Source organism: Ptychodera flava, chromosome 2 (assembly GCF_041260155.1).
Source record: "Ptychodera flava strain L36383 chromosome 2, AS_Pfla_20210202, whole genome shotgun sequence".
Lineage (NCBI taxonomy): Eukaryota > Metazoa > Hemichordata > Enteropneusta > Ptychoderidae > Ptychodera > Ptychodera flava.
Genome location: NC_091929.1, coordinates 45,754,874 through 45,765,834, shown reverse-complemented (window position 1 = coordinate 45,765,834; position 10,961 = coordinate 45,754,874). Strand labels below are relative to the sequence as shown.

At 37.7% G+C, this 10,961-nt stretch overlaps 2 long non-coding RNA genes across 2 annotated transcripts; both read right to left on the bottom strand.

Annotated features, from left to right (window-relative positions):
- Positions 1-224: 224 nt before the first annotated feature.
- Positions 225-642, bottom strand: LOC139122289 (uncharacterized). The gene is made up of 2 exons (XR_011549427.1): positions 515-642; positions 225-391 (listed from the first exon to the last, which is right to left on the bottom strand). It is a non-coding gene; the product is annotated as an uncharacterized lncRNA (long non-coding RNA).
- Positions 643-1,414: 772 nt separating this feature from the next.
- On the bottom strand, positions 1,415-3,999 carry LOC139122278 (uncharacterized). The gene is made up of 3 exons (XR_011549425.1): positions 3,370-3,999; positions 2,274-2,336; positions 1,415-1,572 (listed from the first exon to the last, which is right to left on the bottom strand). It is a non-coding gene; the product is annotated as an uncharacterized lncRNA (long non-coding RNA).
- Positions 4,000-10,961: the final 6,962 nt, after the last annotated feature.

Here is a 10,961-nt window from a genome sequence, read left to right as displayed (position 1 = left end):
GTGTTATACTTCCTACTAGCATGTTACTTTCGTCGTTGTTAGGATGGTTGACGTTTTCCCCTCACACCATGTAAGCCGAAACGTTTTCCTCGAAAGTGTACTTCCATTGTTCAACTACACATACAGTAACCTACATCATTCTTAGACTACTGACTTTATGCTTTCTAACACATCATGAGGAACCGACAGATAGGTATTTAAAAACAACTGGTGCAATACACAACTTAAGTGATAATATTTTTATTCGGCAGACAGAATTATTTTCTTCATAAAATACACATTACGTCAGAAATGTTATCAGGAAATTACAACAGAAAGAAAGAAAGCTATTTTACGTGCCGATTACTTCGTCGAAGTGAACATTATGCGTCCAAGGAGTGGCAATAGGGGTCTTGAAGAGAAGAGAAAGTCAAGGTGAGACATGTGTACAGAATAAAACATTCAGGCAGCGTTATAACAAAAATGCGTTCCAATTAAAATTATACAATCACAATTTTTTAGGAACGAAACCTACCTGGAACCTCACAGACGATTCCCTTGGGACAGTAACTGCCATATTCGTCATCCCACGAGCCAGCGTGATCGTACCTAAACCTAAAATACACGAACGTTTGAGAATAGTTGAATTGGTAATAGCAACGTAGACTAACGGCTATGTTATTAATCCAATTATTTTTCGCTGAAAACTACGGTTTGGATTTCAGAGCAATAATTCACATACCAAAGCTGCACATACTCTTGTCCATCCGGGTCCTTTTTATCGTTGTTGTTTGGTTCGCCGGGAGCCCAGTTACTGAAACCAGAAGCACAAATACTGTCGCCATCAGACCATACGTGTTCGCCTTCGGTTGCTGCATCACTCAATCCGATCCAGAAACCAAACTTTGGAATGCATTCAGTCGAATTTAAACCCTCGTTGATGATAAACTGCCTCACTGTCTGGTCGATATCTTCGCTATCAAGCACAGCAAGGCGACCTGATGGGCCACCCGGCTGTATTGAACGAGATTCGCAAAATTTCGCGGCTGATTGCTGGTAAGGTGCGTCACAAACGGACTGTTGACAGTAGACCTCGTATACGGTGCAATGACATTAGCCCCCTGTACCATCGTCATACGTTGTTGAGATATCAACATGGGTGAAACTACCTATAGATCAGGCAATGATAGTCAGTTCAAGAATTAATACCCAAACAATTTTCAAAGGAAAGGTTTGTATTCCTTGTTCACCATTCCGTAGATATATAAAATCGAAGATGGATAAGGAGAGGCTAAAATGATAGTTAATATTTACTATTCCGAATCCAGTTTCATTCATTGGCCGCCTTATGTTCTTGTCCCTGCCTCATTTTCGAGTGTTACTTGTCTCGCTAACGAATGATCCAGTGTAATAAATTTTGGATCGCATCAAGCATGACATACTCATCTTTCGGTATTATTCTTTATGCAAAGCTCAGGCAAACGACCTATGCACCTCTTCGTATAGGATTGCCTTGTCATTCCTTTAATTGCAAACGACAAGACAATAACCAATATGAAACCGACAGATGGGATGTGACTTACCATCTGGTTCCTGTGGCAGTATATGCAAAGAAAGGAGAAAGTACAGCAAGGAAATTTAATTAATATTGAACGTTGTGGCCATCAAGTTGTATTTAGTGCAAAAATGCTCGTTAGTAAAAGCATGAACTTCTAGTTATAGGATAGTCCGACAGAGAGAAAAAGTAGATCTTGAGCTAGAGAGACAACATAAATAGCCTTAGATAGATAGATAGATAGATAGATAGATAGATAGATAGATAGATAGATAGATAGATAGATAGATAGATAGATAGATAGATAGATAGATAGATAGATAGATAGATAGATAGATAGATAGATAGATAGATAGATAGATAGATAGATAGATAGATAGATAGATAGATAGATAGATAGATAGATAGATAGATAGATAGATAGATAGATAGATAGATAGATAGATAGATAGATAGATAGATAGATAGATAGATAGATTACCACACGTGAATTAAAATTATAAATAGATACTAAATGGCTTGAACGTAACCAACAACAGCGGTAGACCAAAAATGTTTCATAACAGTGTGAGAGCAGAAATCTCTGTCCCTCAGCTGCATTCTGCCTTCTTAGGACGAACGCCAACACCAGTATTCCACAAAATTGGAGAATAGAAGAAGCAATAGCTTTGTAATGAATGCCAATAAAACAATTATGAGATTATACTTTACAAGCGCTAAGAATTATTCCAGAACTTACTGCTGTAGACAATGCAACATAGGCCACATAAAGTGCGGCAAACACTGTATTCATGTTTGCTGTCTGCAAGATAGGGAAGAGAAATCGATAAGACACTGATTAGACAATGCTGAGAGGCACGATTGCGTGTTGAATTTACAGTATATCCATCTCCTGTTTTTTTCATGGCAGTGACAGTTCAATAGGAGTGAAAAGCATTGGAGTTATATATATAATATATGTATGTATACACAATATATATATATATATATATATATATATAATATATATATTCTATATATATATATATATTGTGTATATAGCTTCCCGAAAGGTTTTTTATCGGATAGCTAAATGCTTCAGCAAGAATTTGCGATGGTGGTAGGGGCTAAGGATAATGTTATTCGTCACGCAGATACAGATCAAAGGGTGTAACTGGAACGTTTTAAGACTAGCGTCTACTGACTCAGCATTATCAATGTTTTCAAAAGTTTTACAAGTAGCGATTGTTTTGATTTCTATCAATTTTAAGTTAAGCCGATAGCATAAAGGAGTTGTGATACATTACTTGACACTTATAATATCTATTGGGATTTGAATTTTGTTTACAATGTGAAGTTCAATAGAAATTATGATCGTTTTATATAAGGCGAAACTTGACTTTGGAAACTTATACTTTCTACGTGAAATGTTTAAGGTACACAGTTACATAAATGTACTTGTTGTACATACATAGATTGATACTTCCTTATGAAAACGATGAATTTTTCTTAGATTTCTTGCAGCACTTAAGCTTTGTAAAGAAACTGTGCCCATTAGGATTGTGTTGATTATAACATTGGTCTGTTAAGGACCAGTGTTTTTCAGTTTTTCGAATTTATCTAACTGACAAGGCATTTTTCGACTGCAATAGATATTATAAGATATTAAGCCCGTTGCTTGTCTAGCAGTACATAGCTTTAGGGTGAATATACAACAAGAGAAACCAACATTTCTATTTCTATTTCTATTTCTATTTCAGCTAGGCGATGTTGCCGTGAGTGTGTGGGGGTTCGAATCCCGTTTGGGTTATAGTAAAAAAATTATATTCTATAAACTTCAATGGTTGCTTACTCACCAACTGCTGAGTGTGATTTTCTTCCAGCTCTGGGCACCTCTAGATCTGCCTTGTGTTTGGTGTCAAATGCTAGAATGTCCCTGCTTATATAGAAATGACATCGTTCAGTGATGTCTTTTCGGTCATAAATCATGTCTTGATTGATAATGGGAAAACCGTACCTGGAGTCATTTGTATGGTCATCACAAATCTGACGAAAGCACGAACATGACGTCATTGACGTATTTCGTTTAGGGATAATCGTACGTGTACATCACCGCCAGCGCCAAAGTAGCATCCACTTTGTTGCAATGTAAACTTATCAAATACGGAATATTAACGAAAATGATATTCAATCTAGATCGTGAAATCTTGCGATATCGTGCAGTATTTATTCTCTTCAAAAAAGTAGAGTATCTTGTCGTTGAAAAGTGCTTGCCGGTATAAGTCTGTCGTTACTTACAGTAGTAAAGTATCTTGTCGTTGAAAAGTGATTGCCGGTACAAGTCTGTCGTTACTTACAGTAGTAAATAGATGATATGGGCTCCGTAGCATCAACGAAAATTAAACAAGTAGTAGATGCAATACCAAGGGGGAAATACTTATTGGAGATAGGTAAAGAACATACAACACACCAATCCTTAGAAAGACAATAATAATTGCACACTATTGTACACATGTTTCTGTAACATATGGAGTTATGTTTTACAGTGCGTTACGGTATCAAAGGGAACGGAGTCTGATTACATTGAAGTTGAGTACAATAACTTTTGGTGTTATTTACGCTATTTGACCCTTGACCTCCGAGCAGCTTTTCGTCAACCAAGGAAAACAAGAATTTTATACTGACATTCATTTCGTTTTCTTTTGCTCTTGTTTTTATCGATTGCTGTCTGATTTTGAAAAGTTAAAAAGCGATATAAATTCGCACTTAACAAAATCAAAGTACCTCCTGCCGTGGAATCGCAGACGACGGTAGACATCTCATGCATGTCTGCTGCTGTACTGAAATCTGAACATTGTCGTTTGTTGAACCACACGCTTTACTTTACAAGCTTGGCCAAACATAGATTAAAATCCCAAGATTTCAAGTTTTTATTACTGTATTCTCTTACATTGTCATTTAATATCAGAGCAACATTCACCTGCCAATAAGACTGTGTGTCAGTCAAAAGCCAGACTGTCAAAATGAATCAAATAATGCTGCTGAACTACAATGTCTACAACATCTGGAACGGCGCTGTCCTGGTTGAAGTTTTGCTCTCCTACACCTAGCGGAAGCGTTTCCAGTCTTTTCGACGCCGTGTGCGACGGCCATTCTGAAAACGCTGTAATTTTGGCTTTTTGTGGTTAAGGTGATACCGAAGGATTCAAGTATTCAGGCAACAAAGAAAATTTGTCAACTACTGGAAAATAACGGTTTTTTGTGTATTTATTGACCCGAAGATGCAAAACAATGACAAAAAAAACAAGCATACGCATGGTTACCGGTCATGGAACGCGTGACGTCATAGATATGCAGATTAGAAAAGCACGTTTTTAAAAAGGATCAGGCCACTCTAAATTTGCTCAAAATACCCTGAAATTCTACAAAGTGATACTTGAAATACACCTTCACAGTCCCGGGCATGGATTTGGTCAGCCGAGATACAAACACTATGTTTTCAAATGGCAAAAATCCACACGCAGTGTGACAGTTTTCGGAAAACCTCAGTTTTCGGACATTCAATGACATGCTGTTCGTTGTACTCCGTATTGATAGCGTTTTGCAAGTCATAGTACTGCATATTAAGTTAGGTGATGCTGCTGTCCCGTTTTGGATAGTTTTTGTTTCAGTAGCAGCTATTTCGGGTGCTACAAACTTGGCGAAGTTAAACACACCGTACGATACAAGGTGTCGAAAGCAGCACAGAGTCATGTACAGCCTGTGTCCAATATCTAAGCGCCATACACGTCGAAATATAGTTGCGCCGTTCATGGATTAAACGTAACTAATTTATCGTGAAATATTTACATACCGTTTTCTAAACACATCTTAATTGAAAATCGAGGGTTTGAACAAAATATATGACATTTAGCCCCTAATCACATTCCAAATACGACGTCCAATTACTGCGATAGCAGTCCGATTACTACGCACTCACTATGGAGTCAACAATTTGGCAACTTGACCCCCTAAATACCACTTCCGTCGTGTTAACAGTTTGAGGATAAACACAATAAAGTTTCCAAGGGTATGGTAATAAGATTTCGTACTGCTCGTCATTTATGAAACGGCTTTGGAAGAAATTCACTACCCTGTCCGAAAACTGACACACTGAGTGTACTTTGTAATTTCGTACAATTTCCTATCCTATTCCTGCCATATCTCAAACATTATTGAGAATTTTCTAAAACGCATGCTTAGCCTTATTTATTTTGGCGGTGTCCAGAATTCTGCCGAGATTCATTTCAACAGATGAAATTTGGCCGACTTGAAAGCTTTTAAACATTTGCACAAGAGCAGAAGGCGATAGTGCCTAGAAAACTATGTACATGGTAATGATTTTCACATGCAATACTAGAGTGCGCATTTTGAACATTGTCAACCTCAGCGATCACACGCGCGTTGAATCCTTCTGTATCGCCTTAAATTGGACTAAAAAGCTGCAATGATGTTATTCACAAAAGACTTATCCGATATTGTCCTCAACGCTCCGCCTCAGCTCTAAGGAGTGTTACCAAGGTAACAAAAGTACTGGAAAGACACTTGAATCATTAATCATACATTTTTATCACAAATGAAAGACATTTCAGAGATTCTTTCTGAGCTCTCCCGAATTTGCATTTTTACCAAATATGCGCTGTCCATTTTCGAATCACTTAAAATCGCGCCTTGATTTAGGAGGTTAAACTATCCTTCTGTCATAAAGATAGCAATGTGTTTTGCCTTATTTTTGATTGCGTAGTTAGTTGATTCTTAGTTCTGTTTTTGCTCGGTCTAGTAGGCCTTCCATAAAGACATTACAGTGTAAATCAGGTTTGTGTATTGACTGATAAGATGAAGTGGAAGGTCCTAGAAACATCATGGTATATGTTAGCGTTGATGAATCTACGGATCATTCAACTACACGACTTGTAATCAGTCAAAACTAGAAAAACATTGTCAAATTTTGGAAGGGCGAATTAATAAAACAATTTCATATCTATAGGTTTCTTTGTTTGCTGTCCTTCGAATGAACATACCTGACAAACGACAAGCGTAGAGTATACACCTGTCGGTTCCCCAGTGAAGTTAATGTGAACTTAATGGATTTCCACCGATGTGATGCGGAGTGATGGCCAAAGCAACAGGCGAAACCTTTGAATTAAAACTAGAGAACTGTGAATGATGATGTCTGTCAAGAACAAATAGAAACTACACAACATGAATGTATAACTAAATTTCTGAATTCTCAACTCGGTAAAATTCTGTTGCACGACACCAAAATTCAAAATGTATATACAGTCCTGTTTTAAGAATTCCGAAATCATTTCGTTTTGCCACTGGAATGCAGAGGGTTACAACTTATCAGCAGAGATACAATTGATAGGTATGGAGGTAAGTGTAAAACGGAACGGCTTGTCTGTACGTATTGTCAGGAGATAGAAAAGCGATAGAAAATAATAAGACCTTGAAATATTGAAATTTAGTCCAATTTTAATGTGAAATGGTAATGAGAACTGACTGAATAATGAACTTTGCTTACCCTAAGATTTCATTATAAAAATTGGTTGGTCGTAAACTGTTACAAATTATACCGCGCTAATCCATGGAACATTGCGGCCGGTCTATACAGTAATGAGAAAGCACATTCAAAATCGAAATTCGGTCCAAGTTTAATATAAGCTCTGATACGAACCGATATGACATAATGAAATTTGCACATATTTCAACTGTCATTGTTTGATTTCAGAATGAAAAACTGGTATTCCGAATAATGTCATGAATTTAGCGACATTGCACAGACTAAATTTCCTGTTTCTTATCCCCCATCCCCCACTCGGCAACAAATCGAGCCGTTAGAACATTACTATTCATTGCCGACAGAGGGCGTCCACACTTCCGAATAAAACGTCGAACAGCCCTGAATTTTTTTAAAGGTTCTGTACATGGCGAAGGCCTCTGTAGAGTGCAGAAAGATTTGCTAACACGGGCCTTTGCTATGTCTAGAACCATAAGCGACAGTGATATCAATCCTAAGGGAGCCGTCATTATTTACGAGAGGGGTCGGAGTAATGTAAGGGGCGTCACTCAAAAATTGAAAGCTACAAGGAGGGTTGCTCAATATGCGGGGAGAAAGAAGGAAGGGGATAATCAATTTTTGGTGCAAAATAAATTGAAACACCTCTCAGTTTGCATCATTTCACACATCAATTTCTCAAAATATTCGATGCGAGAGAGGGGACAACCTCCTTTGACACTTCCCCTTCAACCTCCCGCGTGTTCTCCCCCTGTACTTTCAACTGCCCAGTCAGATATCCTAGTGAAAACCCTGTCATGATACCCATCCAAATCAAACAATATTATATGGTGGGATACTGGTTATAGCGTGGGTTTTGACTAAATTCCAATTAGACACAAACCTAGTCAACGCGACTCTGTGATGTTGTACTTCGAATTATTTTAACCACAAAATAAATAAACGGGGTTCCTGACCCACGTTTTGAGTCAGGGGTCATAAAGTGCTTTATACGGAACCCCATACTTTTTCTACAAGATAAACAGGCTCCTTTTTGTCATTTTTTGATAGTTTCAGCAAAACAGACGCCAAAAACATGTCAGGGAACATTGACATGTTTTGGGATTTTCGCATGTGCTGTGATTTGATGCATTTGAACAACTTACAAGGAGGTCACCGTCCTTCTTTTTGATTTAGGGTCGACGATACAGCCTCAACTCATGCTTTTTCAATTGCAGACAGGCTTACGTTTTCGTCATTTTTTTGATAATTTCAACAAAATACACGGCTAAAAGTTGCAGCGGATATTATCAACAATGAACAGAGAGAGAAAATGATGAGAAAGAGCAGTGTTCAATCCTAATTTTTTTAGATAAAACTTAAAGATATGTGCCATACTGGTAGATTTTATGCAATTCACCCCTCTTTAAGACAAAATTTTTGTTCTAAAGCATGCATAGAGTTGATAAGACTAAACTATGCAGTTTTCTGCAGTGTAGAGTTTGAAAAAAATCCTTTGGAAATGACTGTTACATTGTGTAAGGAATATGATCGTTACTGACCACTTGATGAAGTCAGCACTTTTCTACATTCTTCTGGAGAGAGAGAGAGAGAGAGAGAGAGAGAGAGAGAGAGAGAGAGAGAGATGGGGGGGGAATAATTTTGGCAATTTATCTCGCAATTAGCACAGCAACACAATTTTTTGAATATAAGTTTCAAAGTGACTTCTCTTTCCAATTCTTTGTTTGAAAGTTTCAAGAAAAGGATTTTTCGAGCATTTCTACATGTAAACCTATGGCATTGGCTGATATGTGTTATCCATTGGTATCCCCCACCTTAGATTAAGATTACTCTGAGGCATCATGATTCAACCTGTTAGTGATAGAGACTGTCATTGCCATTGCTGCCACCACAGTTAGAAATGTGACTGTGTAGACTCAGCTCAGAAAGCAGAGTGTTATATTTAATACACAAATTACTCCAAGTGAAAAGTAGCTCGATAATGTGTCAATAATTGACCATGACATGTCAAAGAACTTGTCCTTGTTCTGAAGAAACCAAATTAATTGTGATTGTCAGTACAGTTCTCATGCTTATTGTTACGGAACTATTTTGTTTCGTTAGTGAAACGCGTCTTCAAAGAGTTATCGGCTTAGGCAGATGTATACCTTCTCCTTATTGTCTCCCTTTAATACTTTTGCCTTGTAAACGACACCTTTGGCTTGACAGTCACCTTTTAACGTGCATGCACACTTGTCATGGCAATTGCAAGCCGCTGGTCGATCTTTACGCCGGCTGCCGGTGATTACCATTTCTGACCCTCCTTGCCCTTATGATCACGTCTTTGACGTGTCGTGGTAAATTATTGACAAAGAACCAAGTTATTCAAACATAACAAGGGATGTAATCTTTGTATATCAGAAAAGTTATATATTATCCATGCTGACAAATCTATGCTGATAAACAAACAATTCGAGTTGGTCTCAAAATGTCGTCACCAAAGCAAATACTCTTTATCGAGTTTTATCACCACCTAGATCGTACGAAGATACGTCCCAACCCTATAAAAACCAATCATCCTAAAAGTAAAAACAGAGTAATGATTGCAGGATAACAGGTTATAGGACATCTCCCCCAGCTGCCCCTATAAGATAACCCCCCCCCCCCCCCCCCCATTTATAGTCATTTTGCCAAATAAAGGAGACATTTTCCATAGCCAAATACATGTAAGAAGTTGAGTACTTTTTTCCTGACACCACCAAAGAATAATAACAACTGTGAGAAAGTATTTCAAATACAAGAAATCGGAGTTTACAGTTCGGCTTCCATGAAAAAGGACATTTCATTTCATTTATGATGATTTCAGTTTCTTTAATTTTAAGAAAAACATTTCATTTCATTTCATGTTACAATGACTTATGTTTAATTGCAAGAATAAATATATTAAATGTCAAAATTGTATCTATTCTTGTTATTTAATAGTAAGGTAGTCTTCTTAAACTGAAAGTTGTTGGCTATTCCTCGTAAAAAGTCTAATTCGTTTCGATTTTCAAAGTCACACACTAGGATCACTATCCTGGCTGCAGAATCCTGGTATTGTTTTCGCGGTGATGATCGAGACTCTTAAGCGATCATATCTGACGATAGCATTGTTTAGTGCTCATTCTCTATTTAAAATTCAAAAAACCGCCAGATATTCTGATGTAGTGACGTAATGTTTGCCTGCATATGGTGATGCCACACTTCTATGCTGTTGTCCGCAGTTCGCTGATGACACGATCGTGCATATTCCACATGCAGATTTGGAATCGGAGAGCACGCCTGCTGTGACGTTGCTGTCTGCCAATGTAGTGGTTTACAAAGTAATGGAAGATAGGCTCTGCTTTATACGGCATATTCTGGGCAATGTATTCAAAGGCACATATCACTTTATCTTCAGGAACATATGCAGTAGCTGCCAACATACGAATCGAAATCTCAATATCTGAGTCCCTCTGATATATTACTTGCTGTCCCGCTGACTGCACCGCGCGGTAGATATTCTGTGATATATGGTAAAGGCACCCCTTCACAGTTGCGTTGGGAAAGACTTCATCGATTGCGCTTTTAATAACTTGTTCATAGTCGATGAGAACAGTTCTTGGATCAAGGTTAGCATTGACGTGAAGTTTACTGAAGGATTGAAGACAAGTTTATATCCACCAGACAAATTTATTGCAAAAAATGCACTGGCCTCATTATTTTGTGGCATTTCTCCTAAATTTAAAAAAGATTTGAGAACATACAGTGATAAGACGACACTTAGACTCATCACATACGCTTTGCACCATTCGAATGATCTCGTATATAGGTCAATTGTCACATGATTGGTTGTAAATATATACGTATGTGAGTGTGTACGCAGAGTGTGTA